Consider the following 15,106-nt stretch of genomic DNA (forward strand, 5'->3'; position numbering starts at 1 on the left):
CTCACTCAATTACCCACTCACTCACCAACTCACCCACTCAGTCATCTACTCACTCACCCACTCACTCACTCAATTACCCACTCACTCACCAACTCACCCACTCAGTCATCTACACACCCACTCACTCAATTACCCACTCACTCACCAACTCACCCACTCAGTCATCTACTCACTCACCCACTCACTCAATTACCCACTCACTCACCAACTCACCCACTCAGTCATCTACTCACTCACCCACTCACTCAATTACCCACTCACTCACCAACTCACGCACTCAGTCATCTACTCACTCACCCACTCACTCAATTACCCACTCACTCACCAACTCACCCACTCAGTCATCTACTCACTCACCCACTCACTCAATTACCCACTCACTCACCGACTCACCCACTCAGTCATCTACTCACTCACCCACTCAATTACCCACTCACTCACCAACTCACCCACTCAGTCATCTACTCACTCACTCACCCACTCACTCACTCAATTACCCACTCACTCACCAACTCACCCACTCAGTCATCTACTCACTCACCCACTCACTCACTCAATTACTCACTCACTCACCGACTCACCCACTCAGTCATCTACTCACTCACCCACTCACTCACTCAATTACCCACTCACTCACCAACTCACCCACTCAGTCATCTACTCACTCACCCACTCACTCACTCAATTACCCACTCACTCACCAACTCACCCACTCAGTCATCTACTCACTCACCCACTCACTCACTCAATTACCCACTCACTCACCAACTCACCCACTCAGTCATCTACTCACTCACCCACTCACTCACTCAATTACTCACTCACTCACCGACTCACCCACTCAGTCATCTACGCACTCACCCACTCACTCACTCAATTACCCACTCACTCACCAACTCACCCACTCAGTCATCTACTCACTCACCCACTCACTCAATTACCCACTCACTCACCAACTCACCCACTCAGTCATCTACTCACTCACCCACTCACTCAATTACCCACTCACTCACCAACTCACCCACTCAGTCATCTACTCACTCACCCACTCACTCAATTACCCACTCACTCACCAACTCACCCACTCAGTCATCTACGCACTCACCCACTCACTCACTCACTCAATTACCCACTCACTCACCAACTCACCCACTCACCAACTCACCCACTCACTCACCTACTTACTCAGTCACTCACCCACTCACTCACCCATTCACACACTCAGTCACCCACCCACTCACCCACTCACTCACCCACTCACTCACCCACCCACTCACCCAATAACCCACCCATTCACCCACTCACCCACCCACACACCCACTCACTCACCCACCCACTCACCCACTCACTCACCCACTCACCCACTCACTCACCCACTCACTCACCAACTCACCCACTCACTCACCCACTCACTCACCAACTCACCCACTCAGTCACCAACTCACTCACCAACTCACTCACTCAATTACCCACTCACCAACTCACCCACTCAGTCATCTACTCACTCACCCACTCACTCACTCAATTACCCACTCACTCACCAACTCACCCACTCAGTCATCTACACACCCATTCACTCAATTACCCACTCACTCACCAACTCACCCACTCAGTCATCTACTCACTCACCCACTCACTCAATTACCCACTCACTCACCAACTCACCCACTCAGTCATCTACTCACTCACCCACTCACTCAATTACCCACTCACTCACCAACTCACGCACTCAGTCATCTACTCACTCACCCACTCACTCAATTACCCACTCACTCACCAACTCACCCACTCAGTCATCTACTCACTCACCCACTCACTCAATTACCCACTCACTCACCGACTCACCCACTCAGTCATCTACTCACTCACCCACTCAATTACCCACTCACTCACCAACTCACCCACTCAGTCATCTACTCACTCACTCACCCACTCACTCACTCAATTACCCACTCACTCACCAACTCACCCACTCAGTCATCTACTCACTCACCCACTCACTCACTCAATTACCCACTCACTCACCGACTCACCCACTCAGTCATCTACTCACTCACCCACTCACTCACTCAATTACCCACTCACTCACCAACTCACCCACTCAGTCATCTACTCACTCACCCACTCACTCAATTACCCACTCACTCACCAACTCACCCACTCAGTCATCTACTCACTCACCCACTCACTCACTCAATTACCCACTCACTCACCAACTCACCCACTCAGTCATCTACTCACTCACCCACTCACTCAATTACCCACTCACTCACCAACTCACCCACTCAGTCATCTACGCACTCACCCACTCAATTACCCACTCACTCACCAACTCACCCACTCAGTCATCTACTCACTCACCCACTCACTCAATTACCCACTCACTCACCAACTCACCCACTCAGTCATCTACTCACTCACCCACTCACTCAATTACCCACTCACTCACCAACTCACCCACTCAGTCATCTACTCACTCACCCACTCACTCACTCAATTACCCACTCACTCACCAACTCACCCACTCAGTCATCTACGCACTCACCCACTCACTCACTCAATTACCCACTCACTCACCAACTCACCCACTCACCAACTCACCCACTCACTCACCTACTTACTCAGTCACTCACCCACTCACTCACCCATTCACACACTCAGTCACCCACCCACTCACCCACTCACTCACCCACTCACTCACCCACCCACTCACCCAATAACCCACCCACTCACCCACTCACCCACCCACACACCCACTCACTCACCCACCCACTCACCCACTCACTCACCCACTCACCCACTCACTCACCCACTCACTCACCAACTCACCCACTCACTCACCCACTCACTCACCAACTCACCCACTCAGTCATCTACTCACTCACCCACTCACTCACTCAATTACCCACTCACTCACCAACTCACCCACTCAGTCATCTACTCACTCACCCACTCACTCACTCAATTACCCACTCACTCACCAACTCACCCACTCAGTCATCTACGCACTCACCCACTCACTCACTCAATTACCCACTCACTCACCAACTCACCCACTCAGTCATCTACTCACTCACCCACTCACTCAATTACCCACTCACTCACCAACTCACCCACTCAGTCATCTACTCACTCACCCACTCACTCAATTACCCACTCACTCACCAACTCACCCACTCAGTCATCTACTCACTCACCCACTCACTCACTCAATTACCCACTCACTCACCAACTCACCCACTCAGTCATCTACGCACTCACCCACTCACTCAATTACCCACTCACTCACCAACTCACCCACTCACCAACTCACCCACTCACTCACCTACTTACTCAGTCACTCACCCACTCACTCACCCATTCACACACTCAGTCACCCACCCACTCACCCACTCACTCACCCACTCACTCACCCACCCACTCACCCAATAACCCACCCACTCACCCACTCACCCACCCACACACCCACTCACTCACCCACCCACTCACCCACTCACTCACCCACTCACCCACTCACTCACCCACTCACTCACCAACTCACCCACTCACTCACCCACTCACTCACCAACTCACCCACTCAGTCATCTACTCACTCACCCACTCACTCACTCAATTACCCACTCACTCACCAACTCACCCACTCAGTCATCTACGCACTCACCCACTCACTCACTCAATTACCCACTCACTCACCCACTCACTCACCCACTCACTCACCCACTCACTCACCCACGCACTCACTCACTCACTCACCCACTCACTCACCAACTCACCCACTCAGTCATCTACTCACTCACCCACTCACTCAATTACCCACTCACTCACCAACTCACCCACTCAGTCATCTACTCACTCACCCACTCACTCAATTACCCACTCACTCACCAACTCACCCACTCAGTCATCTACTCACTCACCCACTCACTCACTCAATTACCCAATCACTCACCAACTCACCCACTCAGTCATCTACGCACTCACCCACTCACTCAATTACCCACTCACTCACCAACTCACCCACTCACCAACTCACCCACTCACTCACCTACTTACTCCGTCACTCACCCACTCACTCACCCATTCCTCACCTACTTACTCCGTCACTCACCCACTCACTCACCCATTCACACACTCAGTCACCCACCCACTCACCCACTCACTCACCCACTCACTCACCCACCCACTCACCCAATAACCCACTCACTCACCCACCCACTCACCCACTCACTCACCCACTCACCCACTCACCCACTCACTCACCAACTCACCCACTCACTCACCCACTCACTCACCAACTCACCCACTCAGTCATCTACTCACTCACCCACTCACTCACTCAAATACCCACTCAATCACCAACTCACCCACTCAGTCATCTACTCACTCACCCACTCACTCACTCAATTACCCACTCACTCACCAACTCACCCACTCAGTCATCTACGCACTCACCCACTCACTCACTCAATTACCCACTCACTCACCAACTCACCCACTCAGTCATCTACTCACTCACCCACTCACTCAATTACCCACTCACTCACCAACTCACCCACTCAGTCATCTACTCACTCACCCACTCACTCAATTACCCACTCACTCACCAACTCACCCACTCAGTCATCTACTCACTCACCCACTCACTCACTCAATTACCCACTCACTCACCAACTCACCCACTCAGTCATCTACGCACTCACCCACTCACTCAATTACCCACTCACTCACCAACTCACCCACTCACCAACTCACCCACTCACTCACCTACTTACTCAGTCACTCACTCACCCATTCACACACTCAGTCACCCACCCACTCACCCACTCACTCACCCACCCACTCACCCACTAAGCCACCCACTCACCCACTCACTCACCCACCCACACACCCACTCACTCACCCACCCACTCACCCACTCACTCACCCACTCACTCACCCACTCACCCACTCACTCACCCACTCACTCACTCAATTACCCACTCACTCACCAACTCACCCACTCAGTCATCTACGCACTCACCCACTCACTCAATTACCCACTCACTCACCAACTCACCCACTCACCAACTCACCCACTCACTCACCTACTTACTCAGTCACTCACCCACTCACTCACCCATTCACACACTCAGTCACCCACCCACTCACCCACTCACTCACCCACTCACTCACCCACCCACTCACCCAATAACCCACCCACTCACCCACTCACCCACCCACACACCCACTCACTCACCCACCCACTCACCCACTCACTCACCCACTCACCCACTCACTCACCCACTCACTCACCAACTCACCCACTCACTCACCCACTCACTCACCAACTCACCCACTCAGTCATCTACTCACTCACCCACTCACTCACTCAATTACCCACTCACTCACCAACTCACCCACTCAGTCATCTACGCACTCACCCACTCACTCACTCAATTACCCACTCACTCACCCACTCACTCACCCACTCACTCACCCACTCACTCACCCACGCACTCACTCACTCACTCACCCACTCACTCACCAACTCACCCACTCAGTCATCTACTCACTCACCCACTCACTCAATTACCCACTCACTCACCAACTCACCCACTCAGTCATCTACTCACTCACCCACTCACTCAATTACCCACTCACTCACCAACTCACCCACTCAGTCATCTACTCACTCACCCACTCACTCATTCAATTACCCACTCACTCACCAACTCACCCACTCAGTCATCTACGCACTCACCCACTCACTCAATTACCCACTCACTCACCAACTCACCCACTCACCAACTCACCCACTCACTCACCTACTTACTCAGTCACTCACCCACTCACTCACCCATTCACACACTCAGTCACCCACCCACTCACCCACTCACTCACCCACTCACTCACCCACCCACTCACCCAATAACCCACCCACTCACCCACTCACCCACCCACTCACTCACCCACCCACTCACCCACTCACTCACCCACTCACCCACTCACTCACCCACTCACTCACCAACTCACCCACTCACTCACCCACTCACTCACCAACTCACCCACTCAGTCATCTACTCACTCACCCACTCACTCACTCAAATACCCACTCAATCACCAACTCACCCACTCAGTCATCTACTCACTCACCCACTCACTCACTCAATTACCCACTCACTCACCAACTCACCCACTCAGTCATCTACGCACTCACCCACTCACTCACTCAATTACCCACTCACTCACCAACTCACCCACTCAGTCATCTACTCACTCACCCACTCACTCAATTACCCACTCACTCACCAACTCACCCACTCAGTTATCTACTCACTCACCCACTCACTCAATTACCCACTCACTCACCAACTCACCCACTCAGTCATCTACTCACTCACCCACTCACTCACTCAATTACCCACTCACTCACCAACTCACCCACGCAGTCATCTACGCACTCACCCACTCACTCAATTACCCACTCACTCACCAACTCACCCACTCACCAACTCACCCACTCACTCACCTACTTACTCAGTCACTCACCCACTCACTCACCCATTCACACACTCAGTCACCCACCCACTCACCCACTCACTCACCCACCCACTCACCCACTAAGCCACCCACTCACCCACTCACTCACCCACCCACACACCCACTCACTCACCCACCCACTCACCCACTCACTCACCCACTCACTCACCCACTCACCCACTCACTCACCCACTCACCCACCCACTCACCCACCCCCTCACCCACTCACTCACCCACCCACTCACTCACCCACTCACTCACTCAATTACCCACTCACTCACCAACTCACCCACTCAGTCATCTACGCACTCACCCACTCACTCAATTACCCACTCACTCACCAACTCACCCACTCACCAACTCACCCACTCACTCACCTACTTACTCAGTCACTCACCCACTCACTCACCCATTCACACACTCAGTCACCCACCCACTCACCCACTCACTCACCCACCCACTCACCCACTAAGCCACCCACTCACCCACTCACTCACCCACCCACACACCCACTCACTCACCCACCCACTCACCCACTCACTCACCCACTCACTCACCCACTCACCCACTCACTCACCCACTCACCCACCCCACTCACCCACCCCCTCACCCACTCACTCACCCACCCACTCACTCACCCACTCACTCACCCACTTTCCCACTGTTACAAAATCGACTCTATCCTGACGTCTCTAAGAGTTCTCACGGGGTCAAACTAAATTCAACTTGAAGCTCACCGTGACCATTTGACCTTCAACCCCCCCCTCCCCACCACCACAGGGCCGACGAAGACTATGGACGACGAGGAGGCGGGGCCTGGGAGCCAGGAGGCGGAGCCTGAGCCTGCAGGGGCGGAGCCTGGGGGCGGGGGGGTGGGGGCTAGGGGCGGGGGGGTGGGGGGGGCTCGGGGTGGGGGCCGGGCGGCCCCGTGGTGGTGGAGCAGGTGATGCTGAGCGACGACGATGAGGATGATAGCGACGAGTTGGAGGAGGAGGTGATGTCGTTAGGCAGGGCGAGTGACAGCGACTGAGGCGGCGGGGGATGTGAGGGAGCCCCGTGGACTTTGGCAGCAGCCGGTGGCATCGGCAGCAGCGGTAGTGACATCATAGGCAGCAGCATCATCAGCATCATCATCATCAGCAGCATCGGCAGCAGCTGCAGCGGCAGCATCGGCAGTATCATCATCAGCAGCGGCAGCATCATCATCGGCAGCATCATCAGCAGCAGCATCATCATCGGCATCATCAGCGGCAGTATTTGGGCCTCCGTTATGAACGTCGACGCGGTGATAGCCGAGTGGGGGGGGGGCCGTGCACCCCCCCCGTCCCCCCCCCCACCATCACGTGACCCCCCCGCCATCACGTGCCCCCCCCCCCACTGCCCGCCATCACGTGCCCCCCCCCCCCCCCACTGCCCGCCATCACGCGAGACGTCACTTGTTTGATTGAGCGCGGTGCAGAGCGAGACGTGACGTGACGTTTTTATTCAGATTCGTCTCCAAGTCTGACGATCCGCTCACACGTCACCAACCCCCCCCCCCCTTCATAAGCAGCGCTACATTTCGTGAGTCGCGTGCGTGCGTGTGTGTATATACTTGTTTTTTCTACGTGTATATTAAGCCGGCTGATATTGTAAGGCACATGTATGATTACTGGTAGGCCGTTGTGCCCTGTGGCAGGTTGTGAGGTTGTATTCTCGTCAACGCCAAGGTTAGAGAGACCATCACCACCATCGTCACAACCACCACCACCACCACCACCATCACCACCATCATCACCTTCATCACCACCATCACCACCATCACCATCATCACCACCACCACCATCATCACCACCACCATCACCACCACCATCACCACCACCATCACCACCACCACCATCACCACCACCATCATCACCACCACCATCATCACCACCACCATCATCACCACCACCATCATCGCGTTGATCTCCTTCCAGCACTGGGTAGGCCACGGAGACGATGGTTAAGCCCAAAGAAAGGTGAGCGCAGGGTAGAGACATCATCATCGTCAACAACATCGTCAACATCATCATCGTCAACAACATCATCATCATCGTCAACAACATCGTCAACATCGTCGTCATCACATGGATCTCCATCCAGCAGTGGGTAGAACACGGTGATGATGATTACGCCCAAAGACAGAGGAGTGTGTGGGTTAGAAAACACATGCAGGGTAGAGACATCGTCATCAACATCATCAACATCGTCAATATCATCGTCATCATCAACATCGTCATCAACATCGTCATCATCATCGTCATCATCAACATCGTCGTCATCAACATCGTCATCAACATCATCATCACATTGATCTCAATCCAGCACTGGATATTGCACAACGCAGGGTAGAGAGTCTTAAGTTTCATCTTCTTGGATCTTTCGGTAAAGTCACGTAGAATGGAAATAATAAAATAATAAAAATAAACAATAATTCTCACGACGTTTCGGCCACAAAGACTCTGTCTCCTCGACAGACCTGTTCTCCACCTGAGGACGGCTGCTTGCGTTGTGGCCGAAACGTCGTGAGAATTATTGTTTATTTTTATTATTTTATTATTTCCATTCTACTTGACTTTACCGAAAGAACGAAGAAGATGAATCCCTGCAGTCACGAAAGCTTTAAATCGAAGTCTTAAGTTTGTTTGCTGTTCGGACAACACTTGCCAACGCGTCCACGTGGTGGTGACGTCACTTTCACGTGGTGGTGATGTCACATCCACAATGTTGGTGGTGGTGATGTCACTTTCACGTGGTGGTGATGTCACGTCCACGTGGTGTTGGTGGTGGTGATGTCACTTCCACGTGGTGGTGGTGATGTCACTTTCACGTGGTGGTGATGTCACATCCACAATGTTGGTGGTGGTGATGTCACTTTCACGTGGTGGTGATGTCACGTCCACGTGGTGTTGGTGGTGATGTCACTTCCACGTGGTGGTGACGTCACTTTCACGTGGTGGTGGTGATGTCACGTCCACGTGGTGGTGATGTCACGTCCACGTGGTGTTGGTGGTGGTGATGTCACTTCCACGTGGTGGTGGTGACGTCACTTTCACGTGGTGGTGGTGATGTCACGTCCACGTGGTGGTGATGTCACGTCCACGTGGTGTTGGTGGTGGTGATGTCACTTCCACGTGGTGGTGATGTCGCGTCCACGTGGTGTTGGTGGTGGTGATGTCACTTTCACGTGGTGGTGATGTCACGTCCACGTGGTGTTGGTGGTGGTGATGTCACTTCCACGTGGTGGTGACGTCACTTCCACGTGGTGGTGGTGATGTCACTTCCACGTGGTGGTGGTGATGTCACGGCCACGTGGTGTTGGTGGTGGTGATGTCACGTCCACAATGTTGGTGGTGGTGTCTCAAACGAGCCGTGACATTAAACGCTGGTGGTGGTGGTGGCGGCAGCCACGACTTGTCCACGTGGGCCGACTCTCTTCATTCCGCAAAGTGGTGGAGGGGTGCAACAACACAAAGCGGCTCGCGCTGCGATCTGATCACCACCAACACCACCATCATCACAACCACCACCATCATCACAACCACCAATACCACCCCAACCACCACCATCACAACTACCACCATCATCACAACCACCACCAACACCACGCCCACCACCCTCATTACCACGCCAACCACCACCATCATCACAACCACCACACCTACCATCATTACTACCCCCACCATGCCCACCACCACCCCCACCACTACCATGATCACCACCACCACCACCCCCACACACAGATGCCACTCTCCCTCAGCATTTCGCCTGGGAAATCGTCTCTGCCCGGTGCTTTTCCTGGCCTCAGACTTCGGATCGCCCCTCACACTTCCTCTACAGATGGCGCCCCAGCCAGCCACTCACAAGCGGTGGCTGCTTCTGCCAATATTTGAGGCACGGCGGCCCTAGCGGGGTCATCCCAACCTTGCCCCATCACGATGTCTGGGCTGAGGGAATTCCCCTCCCCACCCCCCCCCCCCCCCAAGACCTCACAAAAATACTCCGCAAACCTGCAGAGCTGTTCCTGGGGGTCCGAGATCGGATCACCGTTCTTCCCTGAAGGATGACGATGGGTGATGTGCTGCAAGTTAACGTTTTTGATGGAATCGAAGAGTGATTTGTGATCGCGGGCTGCTGAGGCAGATTCCATCTCATCAGCAAGCCATGCTCACCACTCATCCTTGCAGCGCCGCACGCCTCTCCGAATTTCCTAGCGAAGGCTGCGTTAAGGCTTCTCAATCTCTGATGGATGTCGTAGATGACTGGAGTGGTGGGCCTGTCATTTTCTCTCAACCAGCCGGAACACCTCCTCCTTCAGCCAGGGTCTCTGGGGAGTTCTGGACCGCGTACCCAATGCAGCCTTTGCAGCTGCGTGAGCCACAGTCCTGAACCTCGCCCATTTCTTTTCAGCATTAGAAGGAGGGACGATGCCAACCCCAGCTGCAAGCGATTTTGAAATTCTTGCTTGCAGCTATACTCAGGTAGCTGAGACCAGGCCACTATGGGTTTGAATGGAGTCCTGGGTGTACACCCACCACCGGAGTGGAAGAATGGCAGGCGCATCTTACAGATGACAAGCCGATGGTCAGTGGGCAGATCAGCTCCACGGTAGGTCCTGGTGTCAAGGACATGGGCCCGCATCCGCTGCTCCGTCACTATGTAGTCCAGCAGATGTTCTTGCTTGGACCCGGAATGAATCCATGATGTGTGGATGCGCTGATGCCGGAACAGCGCGTTGGTAATTACAAGCCCATGGGCTGCACAGAAGTCTAGCAGCTCCTACCGTTATTGAGCTGATCTGGCCCATGCCTTCCAATCACTGCAGCCCAGGTGTCTGTGTCATGACCCACTCGGGCATTGAAGTCACCCAACAGGATGGCTATCCCGAGGGGACACTTTAGCCGGCACCTGTGACATGAGGTCCTAAAAGGCATCTTGACTCATCGCCCTGCCTGCATCCCTCCACTGATGTTCATCTTCGGTGGGGGCATAAGCAACCACCACCACCATTCCTCGCTTTTGGATGACCGAGGCGAGCCCAAAGTAGCCTGGGGCTTACAGCTTCCCACACCCGACCACCACACTCCCATACCCCCTTCATTATTTTGTTCAAAAGAAGAGCCACTCCCTGTTGTTTAGCAGTCTCCTACTCTGAGTAGAGGACTGTCCACCCCTCATGGCGGCAGGAGCCAGAGCCGGTCCACCGGATCTCCTGAATACAACACAGATCCAGGCGGTACCAATCCAGCTCCCGACTGAGGAGTGGCAGCCTCTCCTCCAGTGGCTTTTTGCCGTTTCTGGAGGAACCCCGAGGGTATGGGATCAGTCTTCTGGGGTTTGGCCAGGAGACGTCATAGACGCCTGTCCCCCCGGGGCCTCCGGCACAAGCTTAGTTGGATATATTTTCCCACGTAGTTGAGTGGTGGTTAGGTTGGAGGTGGAGGGGTTTCCAGCCCCTCACACCCGTCCAGAGCCCCCTTTGGCTGCTGTGGTGGCTACAAACGCCATGAGGGGAATGGCCAATCGAAATTGTCCCTCCCCCCACGGCACTGCCCACCACAGTGTTACTGTCAGGCACCAGCAAGGAGGTAGGGGGTTGTTTTGCAATCACCACCATCACCACCACCATCACCACCATCACCACCATCACCGCCATCACCACCATCACCGCCATCACCGCCATCATCACCACCACCCCTATCACCACCATCACCACCACCCCTATCACCACCACCATCACCACAATCTATTTGGCCGACACCCAACACCGCCGTAGTCCACCGCCGCCGTTCAAGCCCTTGTCCCGTCGTTCCGGGCCCGCGACCTCCTGCAGGCGACGACGACGAGCAGCGCCAGCCCGGCCCCGGTCGCCATGCCGACCATCAGCAAACCCGGCGCCAGCAGCAGCAGCGGCGGCGCCGGCCAGTCCGGCGCCGCGTCGGGTCGGCAGCCGCCAGGAGCCGGCGTCGCCGGCAGCCGCCCCGTGGTGACGCCTTTGGCCGGCGAAGCGACGTCGTCTGGGGTGGGGGTGGGGTGGGGGGTGAGGGGGGGGTGGGGGGGGGTGAGGGGGGGTGGGGTGTTAGCGAGTAGCGGCACCCGCGGAGGCCCCCCCCCCCCCTTGCCGTGGTGACGTTTTACTCCACACCGCCCCACCGTTTGAGGTTGAGTCGATCTAGGGGAGGCCCAGGACCGGTTCAGGTAGTCGTCACTTGGGTGTCGGTGGCCGCGAGCGGGAATCGAACTCCTGGCTCGCCAGGTTTTTAGCGCAGCGCTAAGCGCTACACCACCGCTCCCCACAACAACAACAACCACCACAACAACCAGCGCTAAGCGCTACACCACCGCTCCCCACAATCACCACAACAACCACAGCAACAACCACAACAACCAGCGCTAACCGCTACACCACCACTCCCCACAATCACCACAACAACCACAACAGCAACAACCACAACCACCACAACTTCAACAACCGCATCAGCAACAACTTCAACAACCACCACAACAACCACCACAACTTCAACAACCACAACAACCACAACTTCAACAACAACAACCACAACTTGAACAACAACTGCAGCAGCAGCAGCGTGCACGTGCGTGTGCGCGTGCGCATTCACCGCGGAAACGGAGGTCGAAGGTCGCCGTGGCCGTTGCCCCGCCCGGCGCGGTCACGTGACACGCCCACGCGCCGGCGTCGTCCAATCGCAGGCGGCGGATGGCGACGCTCCGCCCCCCGTCGCCCAGGCGACGGCGCCGGCGCGGCTGCGGCCCCGTCGCCAGGGGCAACCCCCGCAGGGACCACGTGACGCGGAGCGGCTGCGGCCAATGGGAGAGGGCGCACGAGAGGGAGAGGGGCGAGCGCGCGGAGAAGGGGCCCCGGTGGCTCGGCACCACTGGGGGCGGGGTCAGAGGGTGGGGTCAGAGGGCGGGGTCAGAGGGCGGGATCAGAGGGCGGGGTCAGAGGGCAGGGTCAGATGGTGGGGTCAGAGGGCGGGGTCAGGGCGTGAGGTGGCTGGGTGTGGTGCGTGTGATTGTGGTGGCAGCGGTTGTCGAATCTGTGGTGGTTGTGGTGGTTGTGGTGGTTGTTGTGGTGGTTGTTGTGGTGGTTGAAGTTGTGGTTGTAGTTGTGGTTGTGGTTGAAGTTGTAGTTGTGGTGGTGGTTGTGGTTGAAGTTGTGGTGGTGGTACTGTGGTGGTTGTTGTTGCACTGCTACACTATACACTACTATACACTACACTACACACTAAAACACTATAGACTACCATACAATACACTATACACTACTACACTATACACTACACTACACAGACTGTAGCTCTTCCTGGGGAGTTCCCAGGCTAGCTGAGCGTCGTCGTCCCGCCAGCGCGTCCTGGTCCAGTCCCGCGGTCTAGTCCCAGTGGGAGGAACCCAGTCGGGATCCAGGGGGGGTCTATTGGGGGGGCATCCTGACCAAGTACCCGAACCACCTCCGATCCGGAGGAGCAGCAGCAGCAGCGGCTCCTCACTCGGTCATGGAGAGTGGTGAGCCCGGCAACCCTGCGGAGAGACCTCCGTTCGGACCCTTGTACCCACAATCTCATCCTTTCGGTCATTACCCAAAGCCAATGACCATCGGTGAGGGTGGGATACGTAGATCATCGACCTGTGAGCGGCGAGCTTTGTTCGAGAACTCAGCTCCCACATGACTACCACGGGCCGGCCGATCTCCCGCTCCCACGTATCGTCACTCGCGAGAGAGACCCCGACTCCTCCTCCGCTGAGGGCAGCTGGTCACCCCCTCACCCGGAGAGAACCACGACCTCAGATTTGGAGGTGCTGATCTTCATCCCAGCCGCTTCACGCTTGGCATCAAACCGTTCGAGTGGACGCTGGAGATCACGGACCGACGAGGCAAAGATGACGTCGTCATCTGCAAAAAGCAGCGACCCCACCTCCATGCCCCCGTACCGGATACTCTCCGTACCTCGGCTGCGCCTTGATATCCTGTCCATGACAATCACAAACAGGAGTGTAGACGAGACGCGCCCTTGGCGGAGCTCAACACCCGCGGTGAACGACTTTAATCGAACACCAAGAATACGCACACAGCTCTCACTCCGGGAAGAGAGGGACCAGACGTGGCACTGGTGCATCGTACTCCCGCAAAACATTGCGGGGAGCATGGCCGCGTGCCTTCTACTAGTCTACACAGCAGATGTGGACAGGAGAAGCGTTCTCCCGTGACCCCGCAAATATCTGTGGGACGGAAAAGAGCCGGTCCATTGTGCCACGACCATGACGGAATCCGCGTTCCTTCTGACTCTGAGGCTCGCCCACCGGGCAAAGCAGCCTCCTCCCCTCCAGCACTCTTCACCTGCGAGGCTGAGGACTGTGGTCCCTCTGTAGTTGGAGCACGCCCTCTGTTCCCCCTTTTTTTGAAAATGGAAACCACGACCCCAGTTTGTCAATCCAGGGGTACTGCACCAGAGGTCGCAAACGGGTTTTGATTCCTTACCCGTACCCGGCCGCGCCAGGGTCGCAAATGGGTACCCGTACCCATACCCGGCCGGGTACGGGTACCCGT

This window comes from Lampetra fluviatilis, chromosome 73 (genome assembly GCF_964198595.1).
Source record: "Lampetra fluviatilis chromosome 73, kcLamFluv1.1, whole genome shotgun sequence".
Taxonomy (NCBI): domain Eukaryota; kingdom Metazoa; phylum Chordata; class Hyperoartia; order Petromyzontiformes; family Petromyzontidae; genus Lampetra; species Lampetra fluviatilis.